This window comes from Myotis yumanensis, unplaced genomic scaffold, assembly GCF_028538775.1.
Source record: "Myotis yumanensis isolate MYYU_CA2020_CCGP unplaced genomic scaffold, mMyoYum1.0.hap1 SCAF_13, whole genome shotgun sequence".
In the NCBI taxonomy this organism is placed as follows: Eukaryota; Metazoa; Chordata; class Mammalia; order Chiroptera; family Vespertilionidae; genus Myotis; species Myotis yumanensis.
Genome location: NW_027223764.1, coordinates 22,192,901 through 22,204,748, shown reverse-complemented (window position 1 = coordinate 22,204,748; position 11,848 = coordinate 22,192,901).

The following is an 11,848-nucleotide window of genomic DNA, read 5'->3' as shown; positions in this document are numbered from 1 at the left end:
TTTTCTTATTCTTGAATTTCAGCACTTTACAAATTTTTTGGAATAATTATTTTTTTTCTCTTTGTTATAGTTGGAAAAAAATGTCAGTTGGCCTCTGTTGACACCAGAGGTAGTGGCACTGGTTTATTGTTGCTGTTATATGCTTGTAGGAATCTTTGTAATATAGAACTGGACATTCTTTTGGGGTCTAATATTTAAATCTGAAAGATAATTTTGAGGAAGGAGAATTAAATCTATTCACATGTGTCATGCAGATGCCAGTTTTAACTTGGGGACCATGCCTTCAATTGAAATAGCTTAATATGACATCACCTCAGAAGCAGAGGTTTCCAAATTAGATCATATGACACTAGCAGCTGTCTGTGTTTGGTACTGAAAAGTTCAATGTGTGCTTAGAAATTTAGCCAAGAGATTGGATCAACATGGCAGATGGAGAGCAAATTCTATACTCTCCTCACTCCTCCCCTCTTTCCTAAATCTCTAAAAATTACAGAAAGGGTAGATGGATACACACACTCATGGACATCCATGCACATACCTTGATATTGAAAAACACGAAGGGGTGCTCTCAGTGGACTAGACATTATGAGAATCCTTGAAATATAGAGGGTAGATGGGATTGAATTGAAGGTGGACAAATAAAAGTTGCATAACAGAGGCTTAATACAATCTTAAGAATGTTCTAAGCACACAGTAAGAAGCTATTTGTATCAGTAGGGCCCTTGGACAATTGTATGAGTTATTGATTGAGGTACCACTGTGTCTGTTTAAAGATAACACTTTGCAAAACTACAGTACACTCAACCAGAGTATTGGCATTGATACAATTCATCCATCTTCTGATTTTCCCAGTTTGACTCTTGTGCATGCGTGTATGTGTGTATTTAGTTCTATGCAATTTTATCACATGCACATTTTCATGCACCCACCACCATAGTAAAGATACAGAACAGTTCCATTGCCACAAAGATCACTCCTATTATCTTTTCATAACCATTTCCACCTCCCTCCTCCTACTCCCTCTCCAGGAAGCATTTTTAAACCATCATTAATCTTTGTAATAACCATGATTAAAATAACTATGTAAGTTAAACAGTGGTTCACAAGCAATTATCCAAGTAAATAAAATAAATGAAAGTTTAGTAGCTGTGAGAGAATGTCTTTGCTTATTAGATTAATAAACAAAGAATACATTATAGAGGGAAATATGTTTTCACTTTGAAATCTGTATTAAAACTTTTTCTTTGGCTATTTGTAGTTTTTTAGTTATTAGTATTAATAGCAAGCACTGTACTAACAATACACTACCTACCATTCCTAAACTGAAACTCATTTGTGAATTTATAATGTTATCTTTTTCCTTAATGTAAGAGTGGGTATCTATTTTTGTTGTTGCTTTTTGTTTTGCTTTTCTTCATTTCATCCTTTGGAAACTGTGGTTCCATCTTTTCTCCAGTCTGAGTCTGTGTAAATTTCACTTTGTGGCAGAGACTGCTAGTTGCTTACCACAGGCCCATTCTCCCTTTTCTCTCAAGTAAACAGAACCTTACTTCTTAACTGAATACAATGTAGCCAAAAGATGACATTTGCCAGCATCCTTTGCAGCTAGTTGGGATTATACATGTAGTCTTGACCAATGAAAATTGATAGGGCTTTGGGGAAATCTCTTGAGAAATTCAGGCTGTTCCCTTTTTTCCTTCCATCCTGCTGCTTACATTTTTAGTGAGATGGCTGGAGCTGGAGCAGTCATTTTTGAACATGAAAAGAGACGCTAATCAAAGGTAAGCAGCACAATGGAAGAAACCTGGATAGTGACAACCATGGAAACCTCATGCTTGCCCAGCACTTCCTACCTATGGACTTCTTTCAGATACAAAAGAAATTATTTCATAAAAGACACTAGCTATTTAAATCATAACATATTTTAGTGGGTTACCCATACTTACATAATAATTAGAACTCCCAAAGACCAATTCACACGATTACTTTAAATATATTTACACATTTAAGCTAGAATTTCTATTAGAAATTAAATTAGAATTTAAGCTGGAATTAAACTAGAATCTCTGTGTTGGCATCTATCGTCTTTTTAAAAATTCAGTTTGTGATATTCCTGGTTATTGGTATAAACCTATACCTTTGAGGTATTCTGTTATGAGACTCTTGAGTATAAAGATCCTACTCTGGCAGTGGAAGGAGGGTGCTGCCCCATAACCTCCAGGGGGCAATAGAAGTCCATTTCCTCACTTGGCCTCTGTTGACACCAGAGGTAGTGGCACTGCTTGTTGCTGGCGGAGGTGGTGGCCAGCTTTCTCCAAGTCTGGGATTTATGAGGCAAAAAGAAAACCCAGGGAACGCACTGCTCTGTGTCATTTTGGGGTCCCAAGGTCACTAGCCAGTCTTCCTTCCTCTCTCCACTTTTTAGGTTCTTCTTATTTTTTAATATATATAGTGTCCAAGGTTTTTAGTTATACTTACTGATGGGAATATGGAAAAACATATCTACTCCATCTTCCTCAAAGTGGAAGTACATTCTACATTCATTTTATTATTGAGTAGAATTGTCAACTCCTGCATGCTGCCTTAACTAGAAGTCTCTCTACTTTTGTCTCAATCTTTTTTTCTTCTCTCCGCTTTTATATTTTCTAGTTTAATTAATAATCATTCTCAGTGATCTAAGTTAAAAAAATAAAATGTAACTTTATTCAAAGCGTGCTAGTTATCTACTGGTGTGTAACAAACCACCCCAGAATTTCATGACATGAAATGACAACTATTTTATTATCATTATGGATTCTCTGGGTCAGGAAGTTGGACAGGATACAGCAGAGAGGACTTAGCTCTGGTTCGTGAGGCCTGGGGTCTCAGCTGGCAAGACTTGGATAGCTGGAGGAGACTGCACTGGCTCAAATCATCTGTAGGTTTCCTCACTCACATGTCTGGTGCCTGGACTGGGAATACTTGAAGGTTAGGCTGAGTTGGGACTATTAACTGGAATGCCTCCTACGACTTAGGCTTCCTCACAGTATGGCAGCCCCAGGACAGTGGACTTTTAAAATGGCAGCAAGGAATAAGTGTGCTGGTGGACAGGCAGAAGCTGCACGGCCTTTTTGGATCTAGTCTTAAAAGCCATATAGCGTCACCTCCATTGTACTCTATTGGTTGAAGCAGTTACAAGCCCACCCAGAGAGTATATGGACCCCCCACCTCTCAATGGGAGATATGTCAAAAAAAATTTGAGGCCAATTTTTAAAACTTCCACAAAAGCATGTAAAATATGAATACCTTTTAATACAAAATATATCAGTTAAAGTAAATGTAAATGTGTAAAATATTCAGTGTCTTCAAGGAATTATTTTTCTTCTAATATAATCAAAATTATCTGCTCAATTCAAAGGCAAAACATAAGTGATAATTAATAAATATAAAAATTTAAATTTGTTTAAATACAATTGAAATTTTTAATTCTGTTTTTTGAAATTTAATTCAGCCTTATTAAATATTTCTAAACACCAAAAACTTCATAACTATGTTACTAATGTGACGAATAGGTGTTGTGTTTCATATGTATTATATCTAGACTTACATACATGCACGTTTAGGATAGCATTGTTTAATATTGCAAATTTTCCCTTAGTTGCCATGTACAGCTGTGGTAAAAGCTGTGCTAAATCGTGGATAGTGGATATAAAGAGTTCAAGAAAATGAACACTATGCTCTATTGGCAAATATTTTACTATTCAAAAATCTGTTCTAGTCATGGTGTTTGCGAGGGAAGGGATAATGAGCTAATTTTTTCTTGCCCAATTATTTCTCCAGCTCAAACCCTCCTCATACTTTGAAGTAATGTCCATTTCTGATATCAGCAGTGCCACGGTCCTCGATTCTTCATTTGGACACAGTCAGCTTTTCTGTCCTGGACACGGCAAGAGAAGTGGCAGAGCGCTTCTCTGGGACTTGCTGGTGTGAATCACAGTAGCAGACGGGTAGGATTGTGAGCTGCCCAGTGCCATCACTGAGCATTGGGTCCTGGGAGCAGAGGTGCCCCTGTGGTTGTTATCAAATTCATCCTTTGTGGCTTTCTGGTTTAAGGATCCCTCTAGCAGGACTAGGGCAGGGGCCCATTGAGTGGGTTTGAAGGCGGTGCCACTTCTCAGGGAGCATGGACTTTCAGACTTTGGTCACACTCACTTTAGCTCTAATTCAGAATTTATAATCCAAGGGGCATCCAAGAACATGAAGCTCCTTCAACAATGGGGTTCCATAGTCAATTATGCCCTAGCTCAGGTTCGGAAGTTGACAGGCTGCCAATTTGTCCCAAATAGCGCTTAGTCCAAGGAGGCCAGTCAAGTTATGGGGTTTGTTTGGGCAAAGCATGGTGCTCTAACCTAACATCACACTTGGTACTCACAGAGTTCCTGACCTTTTGATTTGAGCCATGGTTTAGGTACACGGAATTCTTTTATTTATTTGAGTGGGGAAAAGGACTCGTTTAATCAAGAGAAACTCTTCTATTAACAAGCCTAGACAACCTCCAAAACATAAGGCCTTCATTTGATTTATTCTGTAGAAATTTCTTCTCCATACCTGAGAATGGTGATCAGGATTCAGTCTGGAGGTGACCTCAATGTCTCTATCCCAGTGATGGCGAACCTATGACACCTGTCAGAGGTGACACGCGAACTCATTTTTTTGGTTGATTTTTCTTTGTTAAATGGCATTTAAATATATAAAATAAATATCAAAAATATAAGTTTGTTTTACTATGGTTGCAAATATCAAAATATTTCTATATGTGACACGGCACCAGAGTTAAGTTAGGGTTTTTCAAAATGCTGACACGCCGAGCTCAAAAGGTTCGCCATCACTGGTCTACCTCCTCTTTTCAAGTTGTCTAAGAATTTCCTCCATATAACTTGTATGCAATTCATACTTCATAATCATAAGTTTTATTATAATTAACACCCTTTCTTTGTGGAAATATTCTCCCCGCCTCCTCTCTCACTATTTATTGGTCAGATCAATATTCATAATCATATCAATATTTAGAATTCATTTAGGTGTAGGCATTTTCTTCTTTTTTAAACCTAGAAATTGTACCCATTATTGTTACTTTTCCCGTGGCTATTTACAACTAATTGTGGAGTAAAATAATTTGTCCACAGTTAAAGAAATCTAAGATATTTACAAGCAGGTGGTAGAGGTGTTTTAATTTTGACTGGGGCTCTCTTAGTGCCCTAAAATAGCACCAAAATAGTATTACCTATTTATTTGATTACTCCTAGTAGTGTGATGCAAAAACCCAAACCAATCTAGAATTTTCACATTTGTAGTGACCGTTGTGTAAACATCAGAGTATTCACATAAGCATTCTGTAAAAATTAAATTGAGTATAGCTCTGTGAAATATGCTGCTGGTATTTTAATAGGGATTGCATTGAATCTGTAGACTGCCTTAGGTCACTAAGGTTTTTCTTTCCTGGAGTGGTCAGTCCTGAGCTGCTATATCTGTTATGCTTCTTACTGAAGTTCAGGAGGGCAGTATCTGTTTCCTCAAGGTGGTGTGATAATGGAGTGTTACAGCTTTCCTGATGTCAACCAGAAAGCTAATTAAAATAGAGTAGACTTGCTTTAAGGAAAAGGGCAAAGCCTTTTCCTTCCTTACACTTATAAATCATCCTGCTCCCACCCACCGCAAACACTTGAAACAATAGAGCCAGCAGTAAGAATGACATCTTTATGTTCCCTTAAAAATGTCTTATTTTGTTTCCTTAATGACTCTGTCTTCACCTTGCTCTACCTTGTTGTGTGGGTAAGAGCTGACACAGGCTTGTTTTCCTGGTGGTGGTGCATTGAAAAACAAACAAACTCCCTTCCCCAAAAATTCTTTTTGAAAAATTGCCAAATGCGTGATTACACTGGTTGGGATCTTAAGGCAGTAACAGTGTGACAGCCATAAAGGAAATGTTGCCTTTGTTTCATAAATTTCTCTGGGTTAGTGATATCCTGATTTGTAACAAGGCAGAAATTCTGAAATTTTCATTTAGAAGCAATAATTATAGTCCTGGCCAGTGTGGCTCAGTTGGTTGGAATGTCATCCTGTGCACCGAAGGGTCACGGGTTTGATTCCTGGTCAGGGCACATACCCAGGTTGCAGGTTCAATCCTCGGTCAGGGTTTATACAGGAGGCAACTGATTGATGTTTCCCTCTCACATCCATGTCTGTCTGTCTGTCTGTCTGTCTCTCTCTCTCTCTCTCTCTCTCTCCCCTTCCCCTCTCTCTCAAATCAATGAAAATATGTCCTTGGGTGAGGATTATAAAAAAGCAACAATAATTATATTATTTCCATGGATTTGGTGAATGTACATAAAGATGTCTGCCTAGTATTTCTTATTATAAACTAACAGTGCCTCCATCATTCATATTCCACATTAAAGGGAAGTGAAAAGAGAATGAATTTTGATCTTGGGCATAATTACTAGACTATCAGAAATGTTGAGGTACATGAAGATAAAAGAGGAAGTGGTTAAAGAGTAAAAGCACACTGTCAAAAATAACTAGTGAGAATGAGTGAAGAAAACAAGATGGAGTCAGTACAGCTAAGCTGATTTAAAAGGGAGTCTGTATAGTCAAGCTGACAAAACTGGTTCAGACTAAATGGGCTGAAGCATGAGGAATAGACTTTATTTTACTTTAACTAGCTCAAGGACTTAAACTTTTGAACTTTTCAGCTATGCATCAGTACCTGGAGATATATAAATCCTATAGATAACCTTCTAAAGAAGTTAGGGAAGACTGTTCACATGACTAGACTATCTGATATCCATCACCCAGGCCATCTGACAGCCATTGTCCAGACCACGGGACATCTGGAAGATCACTATCTCAGACCAGTCTAGAGGCTAAGAATGCAGGACTGAGTCTTCTCAAGAATGTACGTTTACTGTAAGAACTCTTAGCTTTTCTTTCCTCTTCAGAACACTCTGGGAATTGCCTAGTTGTTGTTTCTGGTTTGCAAACCCTAAGACCCCTGAATAAATCTTTGCCATTTATTTCTAGTCAAAGTCTCCTGACTCTTTGTGCTCAGTTGACACTAGGAAAAAAAAGACTATGACTATTTATTAGAAACTGATGTATAATTAATTGAATGTAGATCATTTGGGTGGGGGATTAGTGGTAAGAAAATGCCTGTATGTAAACACATATTATTTATTTATATTCTGTCTCATTTAATAAAAAAAATTTGTGGTGAAAGATAACTATGAAAATGTTTTACTAATTGAAAAAACACAATGAAACAAAATAGTGACGTTTTCTTCCTTAATGTGGTTAACCATGGCATTGCTTCTCATCTGTCTGAAACAGGGAAGGGATACTAACACCTCACATTTGTAATTATAAACACCTTTGTAATTACAGAGCATTTTTCACAAAAGTTTTGTTAGGTCAACAGCATCTTGTCCTATCATAGGATGAAGAGACAGCATGAATTGCTAAGTGACCGACCCAAAGTGGCATCCTTCTTAGTTATTAGAGCCAGAACTAGAACTTAAGTCTCCTCTCGCTTAGGTAGTGTTCTTTCTATTGCTGGACTCACAGAGCTTTTCAAGGTCTTTTCCAGTCACAACTTTCTCTGGTTTTAATGAACATATAAAAAATGTATTATAATACTTTTAGAGTCAAATAGTGCTAGTGCTGCCTGAGATTTTAAACAAAGAAATTTAGAGACAGTGGGAGGCAGATGTACTGGGCACGCTGGTCCACAGATCCACTGTTTACCTCCTCCACCCTGCTCTGTGTCCTGGGAGGGAGTGCAGAGTGAACGGCATCAATGGGCTTCTGGTTTGATGCAGCAGGAATTGGAGAGTGGGTGAAGGGAGAGGTTGGGTATTTAGTTCTCAGTTCCTTTCCAGATGGCAGTAGCTATACATCTTAACTGAAGGTGTAACAGACTCTGTGGCCCCCGCCATATACCATCAGTGCTCACCACTCCTTATAAACACCTGCCACTCTCTGTATGAGGCCTTTTTCTGGTCATGAAAGTATGCCCAGCCCATGCCCAGGGCAGGCCAGAAATGCTGGACAGTTGATATCTTCAAGGTGCAGCCCTGAACCAGTAATACTTGGAAACTAGTGGATAAATAATCCTACTTCCTTTCCCCTAGGTTGGGACAACTCCGAACGTGACCATCTCCCAGAGGTCCCTATCCAGACTGAGCCCGATAGCACTCAATGGTGGTCTGTTGAGCAATGGCATCCTGCCTGGGCCTCCTTCCTGCCCCCTCTCATTTACCTGCCCTCTTACAGTGCCTCCTGGGATTGCTTGCTAAATAAACTACTTGTGCTGAAATCTTAGTTTTAAGGTCTATTTCTGACATACCCCAACCCAATACAGAAGCCACAGTTCTTGTCAGGAGGCTGTCTCCTTTAGCCAGGGCTTACTCTGTGGTTTCCAGGAACCACTTCCTTCCTCTCCTTGCCCCTTCGGGCCAGGCACCAGGCATAGTCCTGGATACCCATGGTTGCTAGTCCCCTAGTGATTCACCATCCCCTCCACGCGCAGTTGCAAGGCAGGCTGGGCAATGTAGTCTTTATGCTGGGTGGCCAAACAATGGATATCTCTTGGAGAGGAAGAAAATGAGAACAAGAGAAGTGAACATCTAGCAGTCTCTGCCACAGAAACACACTTCAGATTCTAGGATGTTTTGGAGACACATTGTGAGATGATCAAATGACTGAAAGCAACACTAATCAGGCCAGTGACAAGGACACGGCAATTGCCATCACTGGGTCAATAAAAGCATCAGGGCTCTCTGCGGTCTGCTCTTCAGGATGGCTGCTGTTCGAGGAGAGCTGGTTCTGCCCTGGCTGTGCTCTTCTTGGAGGCAGAGTTCTTGCAGTTTCTCCGTCGTGCCGACCTGATGACATGCTAACCTCACACGCCTTAGTTACAGCAAAGCTGCTCCACGCCCAGTATCTGATGTGCTTCATTTTACAGCTCAGGCATTGCTGTCACAATATTTATACTAATTTGTAGCAAAAATCAAATTTCTTTTTACACGTCAATAAAAATTTGGAAGGGCTGCTGGGAGCGATTTGATTTCATGAGTGCAGTGGTCGAAAATCCCCACGTTAGGTATTTTAGAGGATGTGAAATGAGTAATAAACAGTCCCTTCTTCCCAGAACTCCAAGTCTCACAGTGATGGAGGGTGGGGTGAGGATTGAAGGGAAATTTGGGATGGGAAGGAATAATACCAGAGCAATTGGCTGGATACTTTTGTTAAGATGTTAGTTATTATGCGTTCCCAGTCCTACCCTGGCTTACTGTTGAAATTATGGAATGTACCCTGAAGCAATAGGGTAAACAGGGAAGGAATAAAAGGGGTGCTTTTGAGGGCCAGGAGAGGGCGTGGGAAATCTGCAGCACGGAGGAGGGGATGGACGTTGGTGAGCCATGGGTGGTGGGGGACCCGCTCTTGTTCGGTGGTCCTGTCCTGGTTGGTAATATTTCAGAGAGGATGGCTGTATGGTGCCCCAGAGAGGCTCCACTCCTGGCATTGTACTTAGCTCCTCCTTCCGTAACACTGGAACAGAAAGCCTGTCACATTTCAAATCTGGGCAGTGAAAATATCAGAGGGGATCTAAGTAGGTGAGAGCTTAGAAGTCCTTTCCCTATTTTATGACCCTCGCACGTCTCCCGGATTCTGGTGTAAACCAGGGAGATACGGGGACTCCAGGAATGATTGTGATGGACTTTCTTGCCAGCTCAGAGGAGCTGAGATGGAGTGAAGCTGATGTAAAAAAAACAAAGATAACAAATCGTGGACTCCTAAATGTGGTGGCTTAAGAATGGATCTGCTCTGTGCATCAATAACAGAGATAAAAAGCAAAATATGACTCTACGGGAGGCTTCTATGGGAGGCTGTGATAAACCATGGCATATTACCTGCTGTTTGGGAGCCTGTAGATTCTTTTTCACAAAGCCTTTCCTACTAGGCAGAAGGAACTAGAGGGCAGTTAAACAGAGAAGGGGGGACTTATTTCCTCATCGGTTCTCTTCTAGCTTGCTCCTATTTCATAACACAAAGTGCAGTAACAAGTAATTGTACATGTGGTGAATATTTACATTAGTGGAGTATTAATGGAGTATTTTCAGATAACTCTCTGTACCTTCCCCTGGTCGGATGGCACGCTTGTGCACATCCTGTCGTTGCATGTTGCTCATCCTCTGGGTCGCAAACCACACGCAGTCTGCGAGGCACAACAGCACGCGATGGCACGCGGTGCGGATCCCTCTGCTCCCCAGCTCTCCCTCCCACAGACACGTCTCCACCGGCGGCTCTCGCTGTCATCCCGGAGGCTTCAGAGCACAGACCTCTGTGCAATTTCTGTTTTTCCTGGAAGAAATTATGGCGAACAGGCGAGGGGGTAGGCTTAGAGACTTTTTCTATGTATAGTCTGTATATCCTTGATTCTAAAACACTTGGTAAAAACAGATTTGTAATGTTTTGAAATTCAGAATGTGCCTTGCAGTCAGTGTCAAAAGAAATCCGTCTGTTTCCAAGCAGAACTGTCAGTGATGCTGTGTCTGTCATGGTGCGAGCATGCTTAGTGTTGCGTGGAAGATCATCTTTTTATCTGGTTGCCAACTCAGATGAATTATTTGTAAAGGTTCTTAATGCAGGTGAATTCTAATTTAATTTTAGACTCCTGGTTGGCTTTTTAAAGCATTTAAATATTATAATTCAGCAAACCTAAACTTTTTAAAAAATGAAGGTCGCCTGTTAAATGACAAGCGATTATTTTAAAAACAATAGGGTTTATCTCGTACTTCGAACTAGGTCAGAAGAACCTCAGAGTTGGGAGAGATTTGTGTGACTAATTCACATTCTGAGAAAGAATTTTACTTGGGAATGATCCATGTATTAAAAGATTCTAGCTAATTCCCCCCCCCCTACAGTTTTTATGACAATTTTTAATATTTAGTGGAAATAATATAAAAATGTATAAATAAAAATCAAGAAAAATGCCTTTGCCTCTCCTCATCCATTTCCACCCTCCATTCCTTGCGCATGTCCTTTTCATGCACATGCGTGAGGTGCGTAAGTTTTTGTTTAAAAATTGCCATGATTTATACCAGTGATGGCGAACCTTTTGAGCTCAGTATGTTAGCATTTTGAAAAACCCTAACTTAACTCTGGTGCCGTGTCAAACATAGAAATTTTTTGATATTTGCAACCATAGTAAAACAAAGACTTATATTTTTGATATTTATTTTATATATTTAAATGCCATTTAACAAAGAAAAATCAACCAAAAAAATGAGTTTGCGTGTCACCTTTGACACGAGTGTCATAGGTTCGCCATCTCTGATTTATACTAATCCCAAGACCACTGGTAGCAGGCTTGTCAGTGTTGCCCTCACACACCCTGAGACCTCTTCAGTGTTTCTGAGAACACCAGCTCCGGTGCAGCCCGCCCCATAGCCTTCCCTGTGTCTCTGAGTGAGCCCTCAGGATGCTGGAATATGCTTTGCTTGTGCCAAGGGGGCCTAGAGGCACCTAAGCATTTATGTCCCACCCTCCAGCCCTGAGCCAGTGACTGATAAGGGCAAACTATTAACTGCAGCTCTCTTACTCCCCTGATCAATATAATTTTGTTAACCATTCCAGGTATCTTCCTGACTTTGTTTTGTTTTTGACACTAAAAACAATGCTATAATATCCAACTGTGTGCAGACAGCCCCTGACTTACAATGGTGCAAAAGCGATACACATTTAGAAGAAATTACACTTTGAATTTTGAATTTTGATCTTTTCCCAGGCTGGCAAAATGCAATAGGATACC